Raw genomic sequence first — 23,751 nt, 5'->3', positions numbered from 1 at the left:
ATAGGTGTGAGCCCATCTATGATTTTCCTAGTTTCTCCTCCCCATTTGCTTTTTGCTCTCTTGTTAGTATATTAATTGTTTTCACTCTCTGAATCTTTTTTCCCCATTTATTTGGCAGACATTTTTACTTGTCCTGGAAGAGTAGGTGAAGAGCTGTTTTTAGGACTCTATGAAAAGGTACAGTATGGGTGACAGTCTTGGCTAATGGTAACATCCAGGGAGCTGGGGTCAGCGTGAGGTGGAATCAGTTCAAATTAGCAAAGCACTGGCACTCAGTGGCAGGAATACAAGTGACTGCAAAGTGTTAAACACATCTGGAAAGGGATACTGACATCATCCTCAGAATCTGTGGGGAGTTCACATAGCCAGTTAAGACCCATTCCTCTTTGACCCTATAAAGATTCTTTAAAGAATAATACCCTTAGTGGTTTTCTAGCCAGCTTGCCTGCTCATTTGTCTTTGAGGACGACATGCCTTGTGGAGCTCCACAGGCCCCAGAGGGGTATGGATTCTGCATTTGAAAGTGCTGAAGCTGAGAAACTGGGTCTTGGTGGACCCTAAGAGTTCTGTTTCTCCTCTACTCATTGTTCCTTTTTTTCCCAGCAGCTGGCATTGCTGTTTAAATGGGTTGTTCTTTGCTGTTTTAAGTTGTTTCATAGTGGTGTGTCAGGATTTGGGTTTTCTTAATACTTTCCAAGCTGGTGACTTGAGTGGTGGTTAGGGAGGAACTGTTTTAGGGCTGTTCTGGAGCTATTGAGGTCAGGTGTCTAGATACTCCCAGCTTGTCTGTTGAGGAGAATGCTGTTCTCATTGTGCTGCCTTTGGTGGTGCTGTGTGTGGCTCTTTAGATGTGGGTGGAGGTGAGCTGGGGGAGTTAATGAGATCTTTTTTAGGTGCTTTTGATAAAGTAGCCTGCACTAGATTCACTGTGACTTTTTTCCTTAACCTATGCATTTCTCTCTGCTAGCTTTTGCTGTCTTTCTCATGCCTTTGATTTTCCCAGCTCCTCTTTGTTGAATTAACCTAAGTGCTCTGCTATGGTTTAAATGTGTCCCCCAAAGTTTATGTGCTGGAAACTCAATCCTCAATGCAACAGTTGGGATGTGGGGCCTAATAAAATAGCCTTCATGAATGAGTTAATGTTGTTATTGTGGTAATAGATTAGTAATCACAGAGTGGGCTTATTATAAAACAGAGTTCAGCCCCTTTTGCCCTTTTGCTTTCTTGCACTCTCTTTTCCTTCTGCCTTCTGTAGTGGGATGATGCAGCAAGAAGACCCTTACCAGATGCAGGCCCCTCAACCTTGGACTTCCTAACATCCAGAACTGTTAAGAAATAAAATTTATTCCTTTCCTTTCCTTTTCTTCCTCCTTTCCCTTCTCCTCCCTTTTCTTCCCTTCCCCTCCCTCCCTCTCTCTCTCCCTCCCTCCCTCCTTCCCTCCCTTCCTCCTTCCCTCTTTCTCTCTTTCCCTTCCTTCCTTTCCTTCCCTCCTTCCCTCCTTCCTTCCTTTTTTCCTTTTTATAAATTATGCAGTCTGTGATATTCTTTTATAGAAGCATGAAATGGACAAAGACTCCATTTTCAAGAGCAAGCACTTTTGTAGTTTCTGAGCGAATTATGACTGCAAAGGAAGTTCTATAGGTAGCCTCAGATCCACTACCTAGGAAGCATGCTACCAAGCAGACCTAGGATCTAGGATTTGATCAAGTGCTGGGCAACATGATACCTCAGCAATTTAGCACCTCCCTATATACCTCTAGTTGGCTCAGCCCATCAGGGCTAAAACTACCCCTCATATCCTAGTGTCTCTTGTAGGCAGAAGCCTTGCCTAAACCCTAAGCTGCTTGGCTGACATTCTGTCTTGTGGTTTTTTTGTAGGGGGTTCAAATATACACAAAAGAAATATGTTGAACCTCCATGCACCCAACCCGCAGATTAAGCGATTACCTCCATTTTTCCAGATTTGTTTCGTCTGCTTCAATCTCCCTAAAAATTTATGTTTGTACAGGAAAGACTGAATAAATAGCTAATTCTCCACCCTACCTCTCATCTTAAGTCACTTTTCAGAGTAGTAAGTTAGTGACCTAGTAACCTTCCCTCTACTGACAAGTAGTTTTTTTTCTGAATACCATTATGAACTCATAGATTATTGTTTGCATTTGATGTATTTCAGGCCATTGCAGTCTTTATTGTTTTGTATGCTTACATTGTCTCATCTAGGTTAATAATTATCTCTTCAAGTTGACTTTCATGTCTTTTTGACGTGATCCTGTTGGACTTTGATGGATTCCTTGCTTTCTGGCAGAAAATATGTTCCAGGATCAATATACTGCACCATACATGGAGTCAGCCATTTCTCTAGGGAACCTTGATTCCTTTTAGTAGAGAACACAGTTTGAGGTCTTGGACTGAATGACTTTCGTGAACCTCCTCTCCTGAGACTACAGCCTGCATCCCTGCATATAGCCCATTTGGAGCTCTTGCTGGGCACCAACAGATCTCCTAAAACTGCTATATAGTTCTGCCTCACTCTTACAAAGATTCATCTCTTGAGAGTTTTGTGCTCTACCCCAGATGTGGTCTTTCTGGTTCTGAAGCTTTTGCTTTAGTCACCCTGAATTTTGCCAGCCCTATGCATGCTATACCTTGGATTGCCAACTTGCCCTCACTGAAGCCAGTTTCTCTGGTTAGAATAGTTGCCCCAACCCATGCCTAATACTCTAGTAAACAAGGTTCTACCTGGGCTTAGGTTAACTTTTGCTCCTTTGGGCCCTGTGTTCTACCAGCATTCCATTTATCTGAAACTCTCCCTCACCTTAAGAACTTATCTGTTCTTTAATGATTTACTGCTGCTTCCTGGGTTTGAAAGAACCCAGTTCAGGAGTTTCTGTTTTAGTTTGAGATCTTATAGGGCTGTCTCATCAGGTTGGTGTCAGCCCAGCTAGGATTAGGCAGAATTGGGTGGGGGCTGTAGTGCATTTTTGGCACAGCATGTACCTGTCTGACTAATTCTCTGTCTTTTCTTTCCTGTTGCAATTCATGGGTCTTAGCATCTTCTGAATGGTGTTTAGTAGGTCATTCTGTTGATTTCCTGCTAGGGAGTAGCATACTCTGGCTCTGTACCATTGGCCAAGGGACTTAAGGATAGGTGAAGGGCTGCAGTTTTATTAAATGGAACAGTATGAATAGATGGCATTGTAAAAAAAATAAAAATAAAAAAAAAGGCTTGGCAGCAGGGCCCATTTGAATGGTTGGTCCTTGGCTCCTTTGTTGATATAGACAGATCCTTGATGGGAATTTGGAATGATCCCAAATATTGTAGATCACTGGTACCTCAAGTCATCCTCAAGGTTGTCTGTGTAACAGTCTTGAATGATATTTTGTCAGTCTTTGGAGATTCTCTGTATAGGGTTTAATCATTTAGTTATTTCAGTTGAGCCTGTTTAGTTTCTTTGCAAGGAGATAAGAAATGTGAAAGAGATGCAGATATTAGGGAAAAAAATTCAGGAGCCTTGTTTCCCCACCCTCTACTTGGGTTCTGGAACTAGACTCATAGGTGAGTAGTGAGGAGCTGGGCCCAAGCACATTAATCCTAGATCTAGCTCTGCTTTGCGCTCACTCCAGTTCTTGTATCAAATTCACTTCAAGCCACCCAGAGTAGTATGTAGAGGAGTCATTCAGGACCGTGCTTATACTTCATTGTATCAAATGGGAGATCCAGTAATTTATAGCCTATTGTTTCTGGAGCCTGGAGATGGCTCTGCATAAGATTTGCTGAAGCAAATTTTATTACATTAGAAGAGAACCTAGCTGGCTGCATCCTACACTGGAAGCTTTTAGATGCTAATAAGGAGGTCATGTAAAGGTCACAGAATGACTCTGGAATCCATTCCCCGCCAAGAAAGAATAATGACATTCTATGTTGGCTTCTTTTCATTTCCCTTTGATTTTGAGTAATAAATTGTCTCCTCACTTCCCAGCTGAACTGTTTGGGAGTCTCTATTCCCTAGAAAGACTCTGGTCACATACCCATCAGATTAAATTAGGTGAAAACTCTTTGGCCTTCATGGATGTTGAAGGATTTCAAAGGGCTAATGGAAATTCTTCTAGAAGTAACTGCAACCTCCGCCTTCCGGGTTCAAGCGATTTTCCTGCCTCAGCCTCCCGAGTAGCTGGGATTACAGGTGTCCACCACCATGCCCAACTAATTTTTGTATTTTTAGTAGAGGTGGGGTTTCACCATGTTGGCCAGGCTGATCTAGAACTTTTGACCTCAGGTGATCCGCCCGCCTCAGCCTCCCAAAGTGCTGGGATTACAGGCGTGATCCACCGCGCCCAGTTAAACTTCAGTTTTTCATGTTCCATGCATAGGTCAGGGTCTTAGGGAGTGATTCATTCTAGCAGAACTCCCTGGATTTTAAGGCAGATGTTCCATTTATTAATTGACAAAGGAGGCATATTTCTCCCCTGGTAACCCAAAGATTTAGGTCATTTTCCCAGAGACTCCATTTCCACTGTGAGGGTTCTTGGAAAACTAAGCAGAGGATGAGGAAAAGTCTGTGAACAAGCTTGCTGGTCTCTCCCTGTCCTACAAAAGAGCATACCTCTTCTGTAACCAGAAGGCCCTTTTGATTAGTCAAGGCTGGACAGACTGTGTGTGTGTGTTTGTGGGTGTGTATGTGTGTGTGTGTGTGTGTGTGTGTGTGTGTGTCTGTCTTGAGACAGAGTCTCACTCTGTCACCCAGGCTGGAGTGCAGTGGTGAGATCAGAGCTCACTGCAGCTTCCACTTCCTGGGCTCAAGCGATCCTCCTATTTCAGCCTCCAGAGTAGCTGGGACTATACGAATGTTTTACCGCACCCAGTTCATTTTCTAATTTTTTGTAGAGATGAGGTTTCACTGTGTTGCTCAGGCTGGTCTTGAACTCCTGGCCTCACGGAATCCTCCTGCCTTAGTCTCCCAGTGGGCTGGGATTATAGGTGTGAGCCACCTCACCTGACCTGCGACGATTTTTCAACAATGTAATTTCTCTCTTACAGAGCCACCTAAGCTGAAGATTCCCTTGAGAACAAGTACTGTCCTGTGGTTTCATGGCCTTTCTTCCATTTGTGGTTCTTGCGAAGTGGAATTTAAATGACATCTTATCAAGATGGATAAACCCTAGTTTCCCAGTGCTGGAATATAGAAGATGGATGGACAAGTAAATCCCACTCAGCACCCATAGTCCAGGCATGGGGACCTCAACACACCTGAGCCCCAGACATCATCTTTCATTGTGAGTAGCTCTAAGATGACACTTCTGCTGTTCCCAATTCCAGCATTAATTGGATTAGATAGTTATTTTATGAAGAATTTTCATATGCCACAATCCTGAGCATATCTTCAAGTGAACAGAAGAATTCTATTAAAAAGTCAACCTTGTGTCTCACTCTGTTGCCCAGACTGGAGTGCAGTGGTGCAATTATGGCTCACTGCAGCCTCAACCTCCTGGGCTCAAGCAATCCTCCTGCCTCAGCCTCACAAGTAGCTGGGACTACAGGTGCTTGTCACCACACCTCACTAATTTTCCCATTTGTGTTATATGTGGATTCCACAGGACTGACTTTGAAAACTTGAGTGTGCGTGGATTTTGGTATACACAGAAATGGGAGAGCTGGAACTAATCCCCCCATATACCAAGGGACAAATTGTATCTGTTTTTACAATTATACAGTAGGAGACATTATGTTCCATGACAATGGTAATTTTTAATGACAGCTTTTAATTGAGTGAAATTACCATAAAAATAATAATAGTAGCAGCTAATATTTACTGAGCTGTTACTAGGTGCCTATAAATAGCATAGATTTTTAAATTCTCCATAATTCTTCCTTATTTCACTTAACCACTCTATCTTAAATTACTCATGCTTGCCTCAGTAGCACACATACTTAAGTTGGAACAATAGATTGGCACGGCCTCTGTGAAAGAATGACATGCAAATCTGTGAAGCATTCCATATTTTTTTAAAAAAAGAGAAAAAATTACTCCCAGATTTTCACTGTGTTTGTGCATATGACCTTTTGTTTAGGTTGAATTATATCCAAAGATGAAATTTCCAGAAGTGAGATTACTGTGAGTCACAGGGCATGAGCATTCTTATTACCCTTGATGTAAATTGCAAAGCTTTCAGGCATGGTGGCTGTCAGCCTGTAATTCCAGCACTTTGGGAGGCTGAGGTGGGAGGATTGCTTGAGGCCAGGAGTTGGAGGAGGCAGTATAATGAGTCACTGTCTGTATGATTTAAAAAAAATTTCCAAGCTTTATGCTGGAAGGCTTATATACATTTTAAACACCACTAATACTACAAGAAAATGGCCATTTCACTGCACCTTCGCCCACACAGGTATTATAATTTAACAAGTTATTTTCTGTGTGATAAATGAAAGACCTCATATTATTACTTTGTCACCCATTCTTTTTTCTTTTTTGAGACGCAGTCTCTGTCGACCAGGCTGGAGTGCAGTGGTGTGATCTCGGCTCACTGCAACCTGTGCCTCCCAGGTTCAAGCGATTCTCCTGCCTCAGCCTTCTGAGTAGCTGGGATTACAGGCACATGCCACCATGCCCGGCTAATTTTTGTATTTTTAATAGAAACGTGGTTTCACCATGTTGATCAGGCTGGTCTCGAACTCCTGACCTCATGATCTACCCACCTCGGCCTCCCAAAGTGCTTGATTACAGCTGTGAGCCATGCGCCCAGCCTATTTGTCACATATTTTATCTTTCCTTATGTTAGCTTATTAGCTTTATTTCTTTATTGTCCTTTTTTTTTTTTTTTTTTGAGATGAAGTCTCGCTCTGTCTCCTAGGCTTCAGTGTAGTGGCACAGTCTCAACTCACTGCAGCCTTGACCTCCTAGGCTCAGGTGATCTTTCCACCTCAGTAGTTGGGACTATAGGCACATGCCACTATGCCTGGCCAATTATTTTTATTTTTTTATTTTTACTAGAGAGGAGGTCTTGCTTTGTTTCTTAGGCTGGTCTGGAACTCCTGGCCTCAAGCAATCCCCCCACCACCCCCTCCCAAAGTACTGGTATTATAAGCATGAGCCACCATGCCTGGGGTATCTGTGTCTTTTCCATTTATTTATAGAGTTACTTTGTCTTTTACTAATTCAATGATCTGTTTAATCTTTTATTAAATTATAAAAATAATAAATACTTTTAAATAAGTGAAAAATATCCTTCACTCTTGAGACCTATAATCTTATCTCAGGAAATAATTGCAATTGAGAAAATGGGCCATATCCTTCAAGATACATACATGGTGATTGAACATCACTTCATATTTTCATATTTCGTGGACATTTGTGCCAATACCTATTAATCTATTTTAATCCTTTTCATGGTTGCATAATATTTTATTATATGGATGTATCACAATTTACCAGTACCAGTCAACTGCTGGAGGCATTTAGGCTCCTTCTAATATTTGCTTTGAGCTCTTTATATAATTAAAAATTAACCCCCTCAGCCAGGTGTGGCAGCTCACACCTGTAATCCCAGCATTTTGGAAGGCTGAGGTGAGAGAACTGCCTGAGTGTAGGAGATCACCGCCAACCTGGTCAACATAGTGACACTTTGTCTGTACTAAAAATTAAAAAAAAAAAAATGAGCTACACGTTGCAGTGCACACCTGTAGTCCCAGCTACTGGGGAGGCTAAGACTGGAGGATCACTTGAGTCTAGAAGGTTGAGGCTGCGGTAAGCTATGATCACACCATTGCACTTTAGCTTTGCTAAGAGCAAGACTGCATTTCTTAAACAAAATAAAAATTAGATGGGAATATTGCTCAAGCCCTGGAGGTTGAGGCTGCAGTTAACTGTGATTGCACCACTGCAGTCCAGCCTAGGCGATAGAGCAAGACCCTTTCTCTAAAAATAAAATAAAATAAAAATTAACCTTCTATCATATTTCCCAGTAACACCTTCCCTCCTACATTTCTCCTAGAAGCCTTTAAATTTTGTTTTTCACATATCGTTTAAAACTTTTAAGTGCTGATGTCTGTCTGTGTCATCCCTCTTTTTTTTTTTTTTAAATGTCTTTTTGTCACTTCTAGCTGGACCTACCATGAAAGACTTCTGAATCCAGGAAGAGAAACTGACTGGGCAACATGTTATTCAGGTACAAAAAGACTTGGACTGTAACTCAAAAATGATCAAATAATAGTGCATGCATCAAGTGCAATGGGAAGCTCTTCTGGAGAGGGAGAGAAGCTTCCAGTTAAGGTGACATTGAAGCCAAGTCCTGTAAGATAAGGAAGAGTTGTATGAGAGTGGGGAGGGAAGGGGGAGGTGGAGGGATGGGGATTGGGCTGGGATGGGATGGAGTGAGCTGCCCAGGCAGGGAAACCAGCACTATACAGACCTGAACAATGAAGATGGCACATTTTGTTCAGGGAATGGTGAATTAAGTGTGGCAGAAATGCTTTGTAGAGACAGTAATTTGCTTGTATGGAATTTTGCCCAAGAGACCTCATTACAGTTTCTAATTTTTTGATGTTATCATGCATCACTGCCCTTGTCAGATAGTATCATGATCACAATAACATCAAGCATAATATTTCATTGATTCTCACAAAAACAGGTGGGTGCCACAGTTATCCCCATTATATGCACAAAATGATGAAGACTTGGGGTTAATGAGCGATTTGCCCAAGCTTACCTGAATATTAAGACTGAGTCAAATGTTAGTCTGGTCTGACTTTAATGCTTGCCTTGTTCATGAGCACCATGCATTGCCTCTCCTATGCAGTTAAGCAGGTAGACAGGTGAGAGAAGAGCCTGTGTGATATCGGGGGAAATTCACCCCGATATTTCATGTAGGTTCTTTTCTATTTTCCCTGAGTGTCGGCCAGTCTGAGAAATAAAGGGAAAGAGTACAAAAGAGAGAAATTTTAAAGCTGGGTGTCCAGGGGAGACATCACATGTCGGCAGGTTCCGTGATGCCCCCCAAATCGCAAAACCAACAAGTTTTTATTAGTGATTTCCAAAGGGGAGGGAGTGTACGAATAGGGTGTGGGTCACAGAGATCACATGCTTCACAAAGTAATAAAATATCACAAGGCAAATGGAGGCAGGGCAAGATCACAGGACCACATGACCGGGGCAAAATTAAAATTGCTAATGAAGTTTCGGGCACGCATTGTCATTGATAACATCTTATCAGGAGAAAGGGTTTGAGAGCAGACAACCCATCTGACCAAAATTTATTAGGCGGGAATTTCCTTGTCCTGATAAGCCTGGGAGTGCCACGCGAGCCCAGGGCTTATTTCATCCCTTATCTACAACTGTAAAAGACAGCCGTCCCCAAAGCGGCCATTTCAGAGGCCTACCCTTAGGGATGCATTCTCTTTCTTAGGGATGTTCTTTGCTGAGAAAAAGAATTCAGCAATATTTCTCCTATTTGCTTTTGAAAGAAGAGAAATATGGCTCTGTTCCACCCGGCCCACAGGCAGCCAGAGTTTAAGGTTATCTCCCTTGTTCCCTGAAATTGCTGTTATCCTGTTCTTTTTTCAAGGTGCCCAGGTTTCATACTGTTTAAACAACTTGTGCAGTTAACACAATTATCACAGGGTCCTGCGGGGACATTCATCCTCAGCTTACGAAGATGACCGGATTAAGAGATTAAAGTAAAGACAGGCATAGGAAATCACAAGGGTATTGATTAGGGAAGTGATAAGTGTCCATGAAATCTTCACAATTTATGTTCAGAGATTGCAGTAAAGACAGGCCCAAGTAATTATACAAGTATTAATTTGGGGAACTAATAAATGTCCATGAAATCTTCACAATTTATGTTCTTCTGCCGTGGCTTCAGCTGGTCCCTCCGTTTGGGGTCCCTGACTTCCCGCAACACGTTTCTCTCCACTCACAGACTTCTGACCAAATGTGTGTGCAGAGTTTCTACACCAGTTCTCCAACTCTCTGGATACCAACCGCGTATCCCACAATTCCATTCTGACACTACCTAGAGTTAGCGCAGAACCCACATGTTAGGGGCTCAGTCCCACAAGACCACCCTCACTTCAGATGCCAGTTGCAAGTCCTAGATTGTCACCTGTATTTTGACCAACCAGTTAGAAATCAGGGTTTCCCATGACCCTCTTCTTGAGTTTAATTATTTACTAGAACAACTCACAGAACTTAGAAAAACAGGTTTTTTTCTTTTCTTTTTAAGAGACAGGGCCTCGCTCTGTTGTCCAGGCTGGTGTGCAGTGGTGCAATCATAGCTCATTGAAGCCTCAACCTCCAGGGCTCAAGTGATTCTCCTGCTGCAGCCTCTCAAGTAGCTGGAATTACAGGGTTCCCACCACCACATTTGGCTAATTTCTTTTATTTTTTGTATAGATGGGGTCTTCTTATGTTGCCCAGGCTGGTCTCAAATTCCTAGGCTCAAGTGATTCCGCCCACCTCTGCCTCCCAAAGTGCTGGGATTACGGGCATGAGCCAGCGCATTTGGCCACCTTATTTTCTGTTACTGGCTCAATGTAATGGCTCCATCTCAGGAACAGCCAATGAAAGAGATGCACAGGACAAGGTAAGTGGGGAGGGGCACAGAGCTTCCATGCCCTCTGTTGGGCACACTACCCTCCCAGGACCTCCTCGTGTTTAGCAACACAGAAGCTCTCCAAACCCTGCTGTTTGGGTTTTTATGGAGGCATGATTGATAAAATCATTGGCCATTGGTAGTTAAGTCAATCTCCAGTTCCTTTTGCCTCCTGGAGTTCAGCAGGTGAGGCTGAAAGTTCCAAGCCTCAAAAAATGTGGTTGGGGCCAGGTGCGGTGGCTCACTCCTGTAATCCTAGCAGTTTGGAAGGCTGAGGCACATGGACCACTTGAGGTCAGGAGTTTGAGACCAGCCTGACCAACATGGTGAAACCCCGTTTCTACTAAAAATAACAGCAATTAGCTAGGCATTGTGGCACATCCCTATAATTCCAGCTACTCGGGAGGCCGAGGCAGGAGAATTGCTTGAACCCGGGAGGTGGAGGTTGTAGTGAGCTGAGATTGTGCCATTGCACTCCAGCCTGGGCTACAAGAGCCAAACTCCGTTTAAAAAAAAAAATGTGGTTGCTTTCTCTGGCAGCTAGCCCTCCTCCTGAAGCAGTCTAGGAGCTTGCAGCCACCCTGTTAGCTCAACAGCATCCCACATGCATTCTTACCATGCTGCAGATCTGAAAGACCTTAGAGGCCCTTGTGTCAGGAACCTGGGACTAAGACTAAATATCAAAACAGAAAATGCTCCTATTACCTCTGTCACGAAGGGCTTTAGGGCTTTATAAGAGCTTTGGAAGCTCTATGCCAGGAACCAGGGGCAGAGACCAAATGTATATTTCTTTTCTTATATTGGAGACAGAGTCTCACTCTGCCACTGAGGCTGGAGTGCAGTGATGTGATCATAGCTCACTGCAGCCTTGACCTCCTAGGCTAAAGCAATCCTCCCACCTTAGCCTCTCCAGTAGCTGGAACTACAGGCGTGCATCACCATGTCCAACTGATTTTAATTTTAATTTTGTAAAGGCAGGGTCGTCCTATTTTCCCCAGGCTGATCTCTAACTCTTGGCCTCAAGCAATCTTTCCTCTTTGGCCTCCCAACATGTTGGGATTACAGATGGGAGCCCCCATAACCACCAATCACAAGGATCTTTATAAAAGAAGGAGGTAGGAGAGTCAGAATTAGAGAAAGTGATGTGGTAATGGAAGAAGAGGTCAGAGAGGGAGATTTGAAGATGCTGCACTTCTGGCCTTGAATATGGAGTCACGAGGTAAGTCAAGGAATGGGGGTGGCTTCTAGAAGCTGGAAAAGCAAAGGAGCACATTCTGTCTAGAGCCTCCCCCAGAAGGAATGCAGCCCCTCTGACACCTTGACTTTAGCCTTAATAGACCTAGTTGGGCTTCTGGCACCCAGAATTGTAAGATGGTAGATTTGTGGTGTTTGATGCCACTAAATGTAGGGTACTTTGTTGTAGCAACAACAAAAAATGAACATGAAGCTGGGACCTCATGTTACAGTTGCTCATGCCTGTAATCCCAGAACTTTAGGAGGCTGAGGTGGGAGGATCGCTTAAGCCCAGGAGCTTAAGACCAGCCTGGGCAACATAATGAGACCTCATGTCTAAAAAAAATTTTTTTAAAAGGCCAGGTGCAGTGGCTCACGCCTGTAATCCCAGCACTTTGGGAGGCCGAGGAGGGTGGATCACGAGGTCAGAAGTTCAAGACCAGCCTAGCCAAGATGGTGAAACCCCATCTCTACCAAAAATACAAATATTAGCCAGGTGTGGTGGTGGGTGCCTGTAATCCCAGCTACTCGGGAGGCAGAGAATCACTTGAACCCAAAAGGCAGACATTGCAGTGAGCCAAGATCGCACCCTTACACTTCAGCCTGGGCGACCGAGACTCCATCTCAAAAAAAAAAAAAAAAAAGCCATGTGTTGTGGCATGCAGCTGTAGTCTCAGTTCCTAGGGTGGCTGAGGCGGGAGGATTGTTTAAGCCTGGGAGGTTGAAGTTGCTGTGAGCTGTGATTGCACCAGTGTACTCCAGCCTGGGCAATAAAGCAAGACGTTGTTTCAAAAAGAAAGAAAGAAATGAGCATGGTGGGAATGGGGACAGATGGCAGTGTTAAGTAGAGTGGTCAGGGTTGGCCTCATAAGTGAATATTGAGCAAAAGTTTGAAGCAGGTGATGGAGCTGGCCAAGGTGCTGAGGGAAGAGCATTGTAGGCTGAGTCAACAGGATAAAGGCATTAGGAGGAAACTCTCTGGTGTGTCTGAGGCTCTGGAAGGAGGCCAGTGGAGCAAAGAGATAGAGGGAGCGAAGTCAGCGAGGAGGCCAGGGAGTTGCTGGGCTGGGATCGGTACAGATTGTGTAAGCCCTGGGATGCTATTGTTGGGGCTTTGGCTTTTACTCTGACTAAAATGGGAACTACCGAGGGCTTCTGAGCAGAGAGGCGACGTGATCTGTCTCCTGATTTAAAAGCACGACTTGGCTGCCAAGTTGAGAAAGACTATGGGAAGATTTGCGTAGAAGCATGGGGGCCAAGCTGTGGCAACATCCCGCTGGGAGATGATAGTGATCCTGACCGGGTTCACGGTGGTGGTGAGAGGTGGTCAGAGCCTGGATACATGTTGAAGTCAGTAGGATTTCCTGACAGACTGGATGTGAGCTGTGAGAGAAGGCAGTGGTCAAGGTTGAGTTTGATTCTGATTGAATTATTAAGTAATTTTAAAAAACACTACTGCCTTTCCCAATCCTACCAAGTGAAGGATGCTAGATAAAAGAAATCTCAAGTTAGGCCAGGTGCAGTGGCTCACACCTATAGTTCCAACAGTTTGAGAGGCAGAGATCGGAGTATGTTTTAAGGCCATGAGTTTGAGAGCAGCCTGAGCAACACAGCAAGACCTCCTCTCTACAAAAATAAAAAAAAAAAATTTAATAAAATAAATATAGCCAGGCATGATGGTATGTACCTGTGGCCCCAGTTACTCATGTGGCTGAGATGGGCAGATCTCTTGATTCTAGGAGTTTGAGGCCAGCTTGGGCAACATAGCAAGACTTCTGTCTCTAGAAAAATGAAAAAAATGCCTGACATGGTGGTACTTGCCTGTATTCCCAGGTATGGGGGCAGCTGAGGCAGGAGCATCTCTTGAGCCCAGTTGGTCAAGGTTGCAGTGAGCTATGATTATACCACTGCACTCCATCCTGGGTGGCAGAGTGGGACCCTGTCTCAAAATACAAATACAAATGAAATCTCAAGTCAGACCAGTCCCTTCTAGGCTATGTAGGCCTTGTAACCACATAGCTGCATAATCGGGTTTGTGTGGCTGTGGATGAGGAGACCCCTGTCCAATTGTTGGCTATGTAATCAGTTTATTTTTCAATATAGTAATCAAATATATTTCATCATACTTGATGGTCTCAGATATGTGTGGATTTTGGAATTCCCCTTGGAACAGGTTGTAACATCTTATTGGCTCCATAATTCCGTAATTTTTTAAATCTGATCAGTTTTTAATAAGATCAGAATTGATATTAGACTACTTAATCAGTTTTGTTAATGAGAAAATGAAATTGTGTTGTTTGCATTTTATCCAAGATGGGTGTCATATTGGCTAAATCTCATCAATACTTGAACAAATGCAAAATTAGAGCTTCTTTATCATGAAACACAATGTAATTCTTGAAGAAGATGCCATTTCTTTTTTTTCTTTTTTTTTTTTTTTAAGATAAGAGTCTTTCTCTTGTCACCCAGGCTGGAGTGCAATGGTGCGATTTTGGCTCACTGCAACCTTCACCTTCTGGGTTCAAGCAATTCTCCTGCCTCAGCCTCCCGAGTAGCTGAGATTACAAGCGCCCGCCACCATACTTAGCTAATTTTTGTATTTTTAGTAGAGATGGGGTTTCACCATGTTGGCCAGGCTCCTCTGGAGCTCCTGACCTCAGGCAATCTGCCTGCCTCAGCCTCCCAAAATTCAAGGAGTACAGATGTGAGCAACCACACCCGGCCTCCATTTCTTTTTTGTAGTCTTTAATAAACAGCTGCTATCATTGCAGACTTGCTATTTAGGCACTTAGGAATTTTTCACTAGAAGGCATGTAAATAAAGACCATGGGCATTTGTAATGAGTTTAGCATTCATTCTTTGACTACATGACTGTCCCCAGAGCTGTAACTTTATTGAATTTTTTAGAAGCCATTTAGCTAGCAACTGAGCCTAACCAGCCACTCACCGTCATTATTCAGTGCTCTCTTATTATTGTCTATTTCTCCTCCAACTTGGCTACACTCACAAAGTGATAAAAACTTGCATTTGTTTTCTTTCCTTTTCAGAGACAGCGTCTTGCTCTGTTGCTCAGGCTACAGTACAGTGACATGATCATGGTTCACTGTAGCCTCAAACTCCTGGGCTCAAGCGGTTCTCTCACTTCAGTCTCCCAAGTAGCTGGGACTACAGACATGTGCCACCATGTCCAGCTAATTTTTTATCATAGAGACGGGATCTTGCCACATTGCTCCGACTGGGCTCAAAACTTCTGACCTCAAGTGGTCCTCCTGCCTCAGCCTCCCAAAGTGCTGGGATTACAGGCAGGCATGACCACCTGTGCCCAGCCCCCTATTATTATTATTTTACATAATAGCTTTATTAAAATATTCACATACCATTCACTTTATTTATTGAAATCTGCAATTCAGTAGGTTTTAGAATATTCATAGAGCTGTGCATCGATCACCACAGTCACTTTTAGAACCTTTCATTACCCTATAGAGAAATCCATACCCCTCAGCCACTACCTCCTACTCTCCCCACCTACCTTCGCCCCCAGCCTTAGGCAACCATTGATTAATTTTTTTTGTCACTATAGATTTGCCTAATCTGGACAAATAGAATTGTACAATATGTGATCCTTTGTGGCTTTTTTTCCCTCTTAGCACAGTGTTTTCAAAGTTCCTTAATGTCATAGTGTGTATCAATATTTCATTGCTTCTATGGCAGTATTCCATGGTAGAGACACACTGCATTTTGTTTATCTGTTCATCAGTTGGTGGATATTTGGGTTGTTTCCATGTATTCCATGTATTGGTCATTATGAATAATGCTGCTATGAAGATTGTTGTACAAGTTTTTGTGTGGACATATATTTTTATTTTTCTGGGATATATGCCTAGGAGTGAAATTGTTGCATTATAGGATGACTGTACATTTAGCCTTTTGAGAAACTGCCAGACTGTTTTCTAACGTGGCTACACCAGTTGGGTGCAATGGCTCACACCTGTAATCCCAGCTACTCAGGAGGCTCAGCTAGGAGGATGGCTTGAGCCCATGAATTCAAGACCAGCCTGGGCAAGATAGTGAAACCCTGTGTTGATTTTTTAAAAATCCAATTAAAATGACAAGAAGAGAAATACCCAAACAAAATGGTTACAAGATTTTATGTTCCCACCAGTAATGTATGTGGGTTCCAATTCCTCCACATCTTCACTGACATTTTTTTTTTCTAGATAGGGGCTTGCTCTGTCTCTCAGGCTGCAGTGCAGTGATGCCATCACAGTTCACTGCAGCCTTGACCTCCCAGGCACAAGTGATTCTCTCATCTCAGCCTCCTGAGTGGCTGAAAATTACAGGTGTACACCACCATGCCTAGCTAATTTTTATATTTTTTTGTAGTGATGGGATTTTACCATGTTGCCCAGGCTGGTCTCATACTCCTGGCCTCAAGTGATCTGCCCACCTCAGCCTCCCTAAGTTCTGGAATTACAGGCTGCCACCATGCCCGGCCTTCACCAACATTTGACATTATCTGTTTTTTTTTCTTCCTTTATACCTTAAAGCAGTATAAGAACAAGTGTCTTCAATTATAGGAAACAGTATAATCCCAGGGCATTGGGAGGCTAAGACAGGAAGATGTCTTGATGCCAGGAGTTTTTTTTGTTGTTGTTGTTTTTGTTTTTGTTATTGTTGTTGTTGTTTTTGACAGAGTCTCGCTCTGTCACCCAGGGTGGAGTGCAGTGATGGGGTCCACTGCAACCTCCACCTCCCAGGTTCAGGTGATTCTCCTGCCTTAGCCTCCCGAGTAGGTGAGACTACAGGTACACGCCACTACTGCCCAGCTAATTTTTGTATTTTTGATAGAGTCAGAGTTTCACCATGTTGGCCAGGCTGGTCTCGAACTCCAGACTTCGGGTGATTTGCCTGCCTTAGCTTCCCAAAGTGCTGGGATTACAAGCATGAGCCACCATGCCCAGCCTGATGCCAGGAGTTTTAGACTAGCCTGGGCAACCTAGCAAGACCTTGTCTCTACAGAATATTTAAAAATTAGCCAAATGTGGTGGTGCCTGTGTATAGTCTCTCTCCCTCTCTCTTTTTTTTTTCTTTCTAACTTTTTGTGACATGGTCTGGCTCTGTCACCCAGGCTGAAGTGCAGTGGTGTGATCATGGGTCACTGCAGCCTGAAACTCCTGGTATCAAGTGATCAATCCTCCCACCTCATCCTACCAAGTAGTAGGGACCACAGGTGTATGCCACCCAGGTCTTGCTATGTTGCCCAGGCTGGTCTTGAGCTCCTGGCCTCAAGCAATCCTCTCACCTTGGCCCCCCACAGTGCAAGGATTACAGGTATGAGCCACCATGCCTGGCCCCTACCCTGCCTATTGAGAACCAAAAGAAGGATCCAAATTCTCCTTAGCTCAACTCGAGCCATTTCCTGATTGCTTCATCAGCAAGGAGCTGGTTATTGGGCTGTCCAGGCCTCCCAAGCAGCACAGAAATGAGGTGAAGGAGTTTTCCTGCTGCTCCACTCCGTAAGGAGTTGGAGGGTGATGTTTACTCGTTTGCAGAGAGAAATGCCTTGTAGGCACCTCAGGATGGAGAGGACCCTGATTCCAATGTCCTTTTTTTCTTTAGAAACAGGACCTTGCCCTGTCTCTCAGGATGGAGTTCAGTGGTCCTATCATGGCTCATTATAGCCTCAAACTCCCAGGCTCAAGCAATCCTACCATGTCAGCCTTCCCAGTAGCTGGGACTACAGGTAAGCATCGTGACACTCAGGGAATTTTGTTTTTATTTTGTTGTAGAGATGGGACCTCAGTATGTTGCCACGGCTGACCTTGAACTCCTGCACTCAAGGGATTTTCCTGCCCTGGCCTCCCAAAGTATTGGTATTACAGGCATGAGCCATTGTGCCCACCGTCTCTGGTTCTTAACCTTCTGCCTCCCTCTTCCAGTTTTAAAGAATGCTTGTAATTACATGGGCTCTCCTAGATACTCCAGGATAATCTTGTTTTAAGGTCAGCTGATGAGCAACATTAATTTTATCTGCACTCTTAATTCCCCCTTCCTATGTAATTGTGCTGTGTAACATAGGACATGAGCAATTGGTGGCGGTGGGGGTTATTACTTTGGCCACCACAGTAACTATTTTATGCCAGGTACTCAGCTAAGCACTGGTGAATTAAGCATGAATAACACACACTCCCTAATCTCCGTCCATTCATGGGAGGAGCACCTCACCTGCCATGCTCCTGAGAATCTCGGGAGTCAGAGAAGTCTTCTATGAGGAGGTGATGCCAAAGCGGACAAGTGACAGAGGAGTCGAAGCTAGCTAGGAAGAGAGTAGAGGTTTAAGGGGAAGCATATTATAAGCAGAGGATATTACCCACTTCAGAGACTCCCAGAGGAGAAAGAGTGTGCGTTGAAGGGGCAGATGAGGCTCAGTTTGACTCCATAGCAGATGAAATGGAGAGGGGCAAGCAGTGAGGCTGCCTTGCAAGGCAGGGCAGAGCAGGGGCTGTTAAGGAGTTTGGACTTAATCCCTGAGGCAAGGAGAAGTGATGTAAATGGGGGAGTAACATGATGAGATTCATGGATTACAGACATGGCTCAGGCTGCTGTAGAGAAGGCACCAGGGAGAGCAGATGGCTCAATGGGTGTGCAGGAGACCTCTCACTGAGTTTAGGGAGAGGTTTTTAAAACAGAAGAAGTTTGAGTAATTTAAATGATGATGGGAAGGAGCTAAAAGTGGGGGATAGGTTAAAGATACAGGAAAGTGGGAGGAAGAACTGACAAGTGAGGTTCCAGAGAGGGCAGGAGAAGAGGAGATTCCCATAGGGGGATTAACACTTTCTTTCCTTTTTTCTTTCTAAGACAGGGTCTCACTCTGTCGCCCAGGCTGGAGTGCAGTGGCACAATCTTGGCTCACTGTAGTGTAGACTTCCCAGGCTCAAGGGATTTCTCCCACCCCAGACTCCCAAGTAGCTGGAACTACGGGTGTGCACCACCACCACACCTGGCTAATGTTTCTTTTTTTGGTAGACACAGAGTCTCACTATTTAGCACTGATTGGTCTCCAACTCCTGGCCTCAAGCGATCCTCCTGCCTAGGCTTCCCAAATTGCTGGGATTACAAGCATGAGCCACAATGCCTGGCCTCTGCTAGTTCCGTATTCTCTAGAGTTGTCTTTACTTTGTGCTAGTGTGTCCCTCATTGTGCTGATCCTCTGTAAAAATTAATACCTTTTTTTTTTTTTTTTTCGAGATGGAGTTTCACTCTTGTTGCCCAGGCTGGAGTGCAATGGCGCTATCTCGGCTCAGCGCAACCTCCACCTGCCGGGTTCAGGCGATTCTCCTGCCTCAGCCTCCCGAGTAGTTGGGATTACAGGCATGTGCCACCATGCCCAGCTAATTTTGTATTTTTAGTAGAGATGGGGTTTCTCCATGCTGGTCAGGCTGGTCTCGAACTCCTGACCTCAGGTGATCTGTCTGCCTTGGCCTCCCAAAGTGCTGGGATTACAGGCATGAGCCATTGTGCCTGGCCAAAATTAATACTTTTTATATTAAATTTACATATATATATACGTTTTTTCTTTTTGATACCGGGTCTCACACTGTCACCCAGGCTGGAGTACAGTGGCACAACCTCTGCTCACTGCAGCCTCCACCTGCCAGGCTCAAGCAATTCTCCTGCCTCAGCCTCCTGAGTAGCCGGGATTACAGGTAAGTGCCACCACACCCAGCTGATTTTTGTGTTTTTTGTAGAGACGAGGTTTCACCATGTTTCCCAGACTGTTCTCAAACTCCTGAGCTCAAAGCAGTCCACCCACCTTGGCCTCCCAAAGTGCTGGGATTACAGGTGTGAGCCATCTTGCTCATTCTAGTTTAAACTTTTGAGTGGTTTGTGTCTCCTGATTGGACTCCTACAAATACAGAATTGATGCTAGGAACGGTACCAGGAGACAGACGCACACAGATGGGATTTGGGAATAGGTTTGGTTATCCAAGGAGCAGTGCTGAGCTCCTTGCTAATGGGATATGGGATGCTGGTGATTTCCAGGAAGTGACCTCACAATGACTCAAGCTACCACATACAGTTGATTGTGAAATGCCAGTTGAAGCATATGTCCTGCGAGCTTAGGGGTGCTACAAGTTGACCACTGCAGCAGTAAAGATGACTCTGAAGAATGGCATGGGATGGATCCTTTCGAATGCACTTGAGCAGCGGTCTCCAACCACAGGGCCACAGAGCTGGAGGTGAACAGCAGGCGAGTGAAGGGAAACTTCATCTGTATTTCTAGCCCCTCCCATCGCTTGCATGACCACCTGAGCTCCATGTCCTGTCAGATCAGCAGCAGCATTAGATTCTCATAGGAGCACAAACTCTGTTGTGAAGTGTGCATGCGAGGGATCTAGGTTGTGTACTCCTTATGAGAATCTAATGCCTGATATTCTGTTACTGTCTCCCATCACCCCAGATGGACAGTCTGGTTGCAGGAAAACAAGCTCAGAGATCCCACTGAGTCTACGTTATAGTGAGTTGTAGAATCATTTCATTATATATTACTATGTAGTAATAATAGAAATAAAGTGCACAATATATGTAATGCACTTGAATCATCCTGAAATTATTCCCTCACTCCCAGTCTGTGGAAAAATTGTCTTCCACACATTCACTCTGTTTTTTGGTAGAGGCAGGGTCTTAATATATTGCCCAGGCTGATCTCAAACTCCTGGCCTCAAGTAATATACCTCTCTCAGCCTCCCAAAATGCTGAGATTACAGGCATAAGCCACCACCCTCAACCAAGACTTTCTTAAACCAAATAAAAATTAAGTGAGATTACTTGAGCCCAGGTGGTCAAGGCTGCAGTGAGCCTGATTGCACCACGACTCCAGCCTAGGTGACAGAATGAGACTGTCTCAAAAAATAAAATAAAATACAATAAAATACAAATTAACCCTTTATGACATTCCCAGTAACTTTCCCTCCTAAGTGTTCCCCACAAGTCTTTGAATTCTGTTTAATTTTCACATAACATTTAAGACATGTAAGAACTTATGTCTGTCTGTGTCATCCCTTTATGTCAAAAGATGTCTTTTTGTCACTTCCAGCTGGATCTACCATGAAGGACTTCTGAATCCAGGAAGAGAGACTGACTGGGCAACATGTTATTCAGGTACAAAAAGATTTGGACTGTAACTTAAAAATGATCAAATAATAGTGCATGCATCAAGTGCAATGGGAAGCTCTTCTGGAGAGTGAGAGAAGCTTCCAGTTAAGGTGACATTGAAGCCAAGTCCTGAAAGATGAGGAAGAGTTGTATGGGAGTGGGGAGGGAAGGGGGAGGTGGAGGGATGGGGAATGGGCCGGGATGGGATAGTGCAAACTGCCCGGGAAGGGAAACCAGCACTGTACAGACCTGAACAACGAAGATGGCATATTTTGTTCAGGGAATGGTGAATTAAGTGTGGCAGGAATGCTTTGTAGACACAATAATTTGCTTGTATGGAATTTTGCCTGAGAGACCTCATTGCAGTTTCTGATTTTTTGATGTCTTCATCCATCACTGTCCTTGTCAAATAGTTTGGAACAGGTATAATGATCACAATAACCCCAAGCATAATATTTCGTTAATTCTCACAGAATCACATGTAGGTGCCACAGTTATCCCCATTTTATGAATGGAGTGATGAAGCCTTAGGAATAATGAATGATTTGCGCAGGCTCACCTGGATATTAAGACTGAGTCAAATGTTGGGTCTGGTCTGACTTTAATGTTTGCTTTGTTCATGAGCACCACATATTGCCTCTCCTATGCAGTTAAGCAGGTAGGTGACAGAAAAGCCCATGTTTGTCTCTACTCACACACTTCCGACTGAATGTATGTATGGAGTTTCTACACCAAATTCTTCAGTGCTCTGGATATTAACTGGGTATCCCATGACTTTATTCTGACACTACCTGGAGTTAGCACAGACCCCACAAGTTAGGGGCTCAGTCCCACGAGGCCATCCTCACTTCAGATGCCAATGGCAAGTCCTAAGTTGTCACCATACTTTTGACCAACCTGTTACCAATCGGGGGTTCCCATAACTGTCTTCTTGGGTTTAATAATTTGCTAGAACAGTTTACGGAACTCAGAAAAACAGTTTATTTTCTTTTTTTCTGAGAGAGAGGGTCTTATTTTGTTGCCCAGGCTGGTGTGCAATGGCGCAGTCATAGCTCATTGCAGCCTTGATTGTCTGGGCTCCAGTGGTTCTCCCACCTCAGCCTCCCTAGTAGCTGAGACTACATGCCTGCACCACCACATCTGGCTAGTTTCTTTTATTTTTTGTATAGATGGGGTCTTGTTGTGTTGGCCAGGCTGGCCACAAATTCCTGGTCTCAAGTGATCCTCCCACCTCAGCCTCTGAAAGTGCTGGGATTACAGATGTGAGCCACCACATCTGGCCAGTTCATTTCTTATTACTGGTTCATTGTGAAGGATACATCTCAGAAACAGTCAATGAAAGAGACGTGCATGCTGGATGCAGTGGCTCATGCCTGTAATGTCAGCACTTTGGGAGGCCAAGGTGGGAGGATCGCTTAAACTCAAGAGTTTGAGACCAGCCTGGGCAACATGGTGAAAACCTGTCTCTATAAAAAATTAAAAAATAATAATAACCGGTGTGGTGGTGTGCACCTAGAGTTCCAACTACTAGGGAAGCTGAGATGAGAGGATACCTTGAGCTGGGGACTGGGGAGGCTTAGGTTACAGTAAGCTGAGATTGTGCCACTGCACTCTAGCTTGGACAAAAGAGCCTGATCCTGTCTCAAAAAAAAGAAAGATACCCAGGGCAAGTTAAGTTCGGAGGGGCACAGAGCTCCCATGCCCTCTGTTGAACATGCGACCCTCCCAGCATTTCCTGTGTCCAGCAACCCTGAAAGCTCTGCAAACCCCGTTCAGGGTGTTTATGGAGGCTTTATTATGCAAGCATGATTGATAAAATCTTTGGCTGTTGGTGATTAAGTCAGTCTCCAGCCCCTCTTCCTCCTGGAGTTCAGTGCATGAGGCTGAAAGTTCCAAGCCTCTTAACCATGTGGTTGCATGGTAATCAGCCCTCCTCTTGAAGAAATTTAGGAACTTGCAGTCACCCAGTCATCTCAACAACATCCCCAAATGCATTCTTACCATGCTGGAGATCCCAAAGTTCTTAGAGGCTCTTGTGTTAGAAACCTGGGACCAAGACCAAATATTAAAACAAAAGATGTTCCTGTCACATCTATCACTGAGGTCTTTGTAAGAGCTTTAGAAGCTCTGTGCCACGAACCAGGGACAGAGATTAAATATATATTTCTTTTCTTTTTTTTGAGACAGAATCTCCTGTGTCATCCAGGCTGGAGTGCAGTGATGTGATCATAGCTCACTATAGCTTTGGCCTCCTGAGATCAGGCAATCCTCCCATCTCAACCTCCCAAGTAGCTAGGACTACACATGCATGTCACCCATGCCCAGCTCATTTTTGTAGAGTCAGAGTTTTGCCATGGTGGCCAGGTTGGCCAGGTTGGCCAGATGGGGTCTTCTTTTGTTGCCCAGGCTGGCCACAAATTCCTGGGCTCAAGTGATCCTCCCACCTCGTCCTTGTAGAGATGAGATTGAGTTATGTTGTCCAGGCTGATCTCAAACTCCTGGGCTAAATCGATTGTCTCACCTCAGCCTCTCAAGTAGCTGGGACTACAGGCGCATACCACCATGTCGGGCTAATATTTATTTTTATTTTTTTCTAGAGGTGGGATGTCTCACTGTGTTTTTCATGCTAGTTTCAAACTTCGGGCCTCAAGTGTTCCTCCTGCCTTGACCTCCCAAAGTGTTGGGATTCTGGGTGGGAGCCACCATGCCCAGCAATCACAAGGGTCTTTATAAAAGAAAGAGAGTAGGAGATTCAGAATTGGAGCAGGAGATGT

At 44.3% G+C, this 23,751-nt stretch overlaps 2 pseudogenes; both read left to right on the top strand.

Annotated features, from left to right (window-relative positions):
- Positions 1-23,751, top strand: part of LOC109027730 (putative uncharacterized protein FLJ44672) — a 48,885-nt pseudogene that overhangs the window by 4,404 nt on the left and 20,730 nt on the right.
- Positions 5,906-6,005, top strand: LOC115932248 (uncharacterized; annotated as a pseudogene).

Source organism: Gorilla gorilla, chromosome 1, assembly GCF_029281585.2.
Source record: "Gorilla gorilla gorilla isolate KB3781 chromosome 1, NHGRI_mGorGor1-v2.1_pri, whole genome shotgun sequence".
In the NCBI taxonomy this organism is placed as follows: domain Eukaryota; kingdom Metazoa; phylum Chordata; class Mammalia; order Primates; family Hominidae; genus Gorilla; species Gorilla gorilla.
Note: the sequence above shows the minus strand (reverse complement) of the source record. Positions and strands in the feature narration are given on the sequence as shown.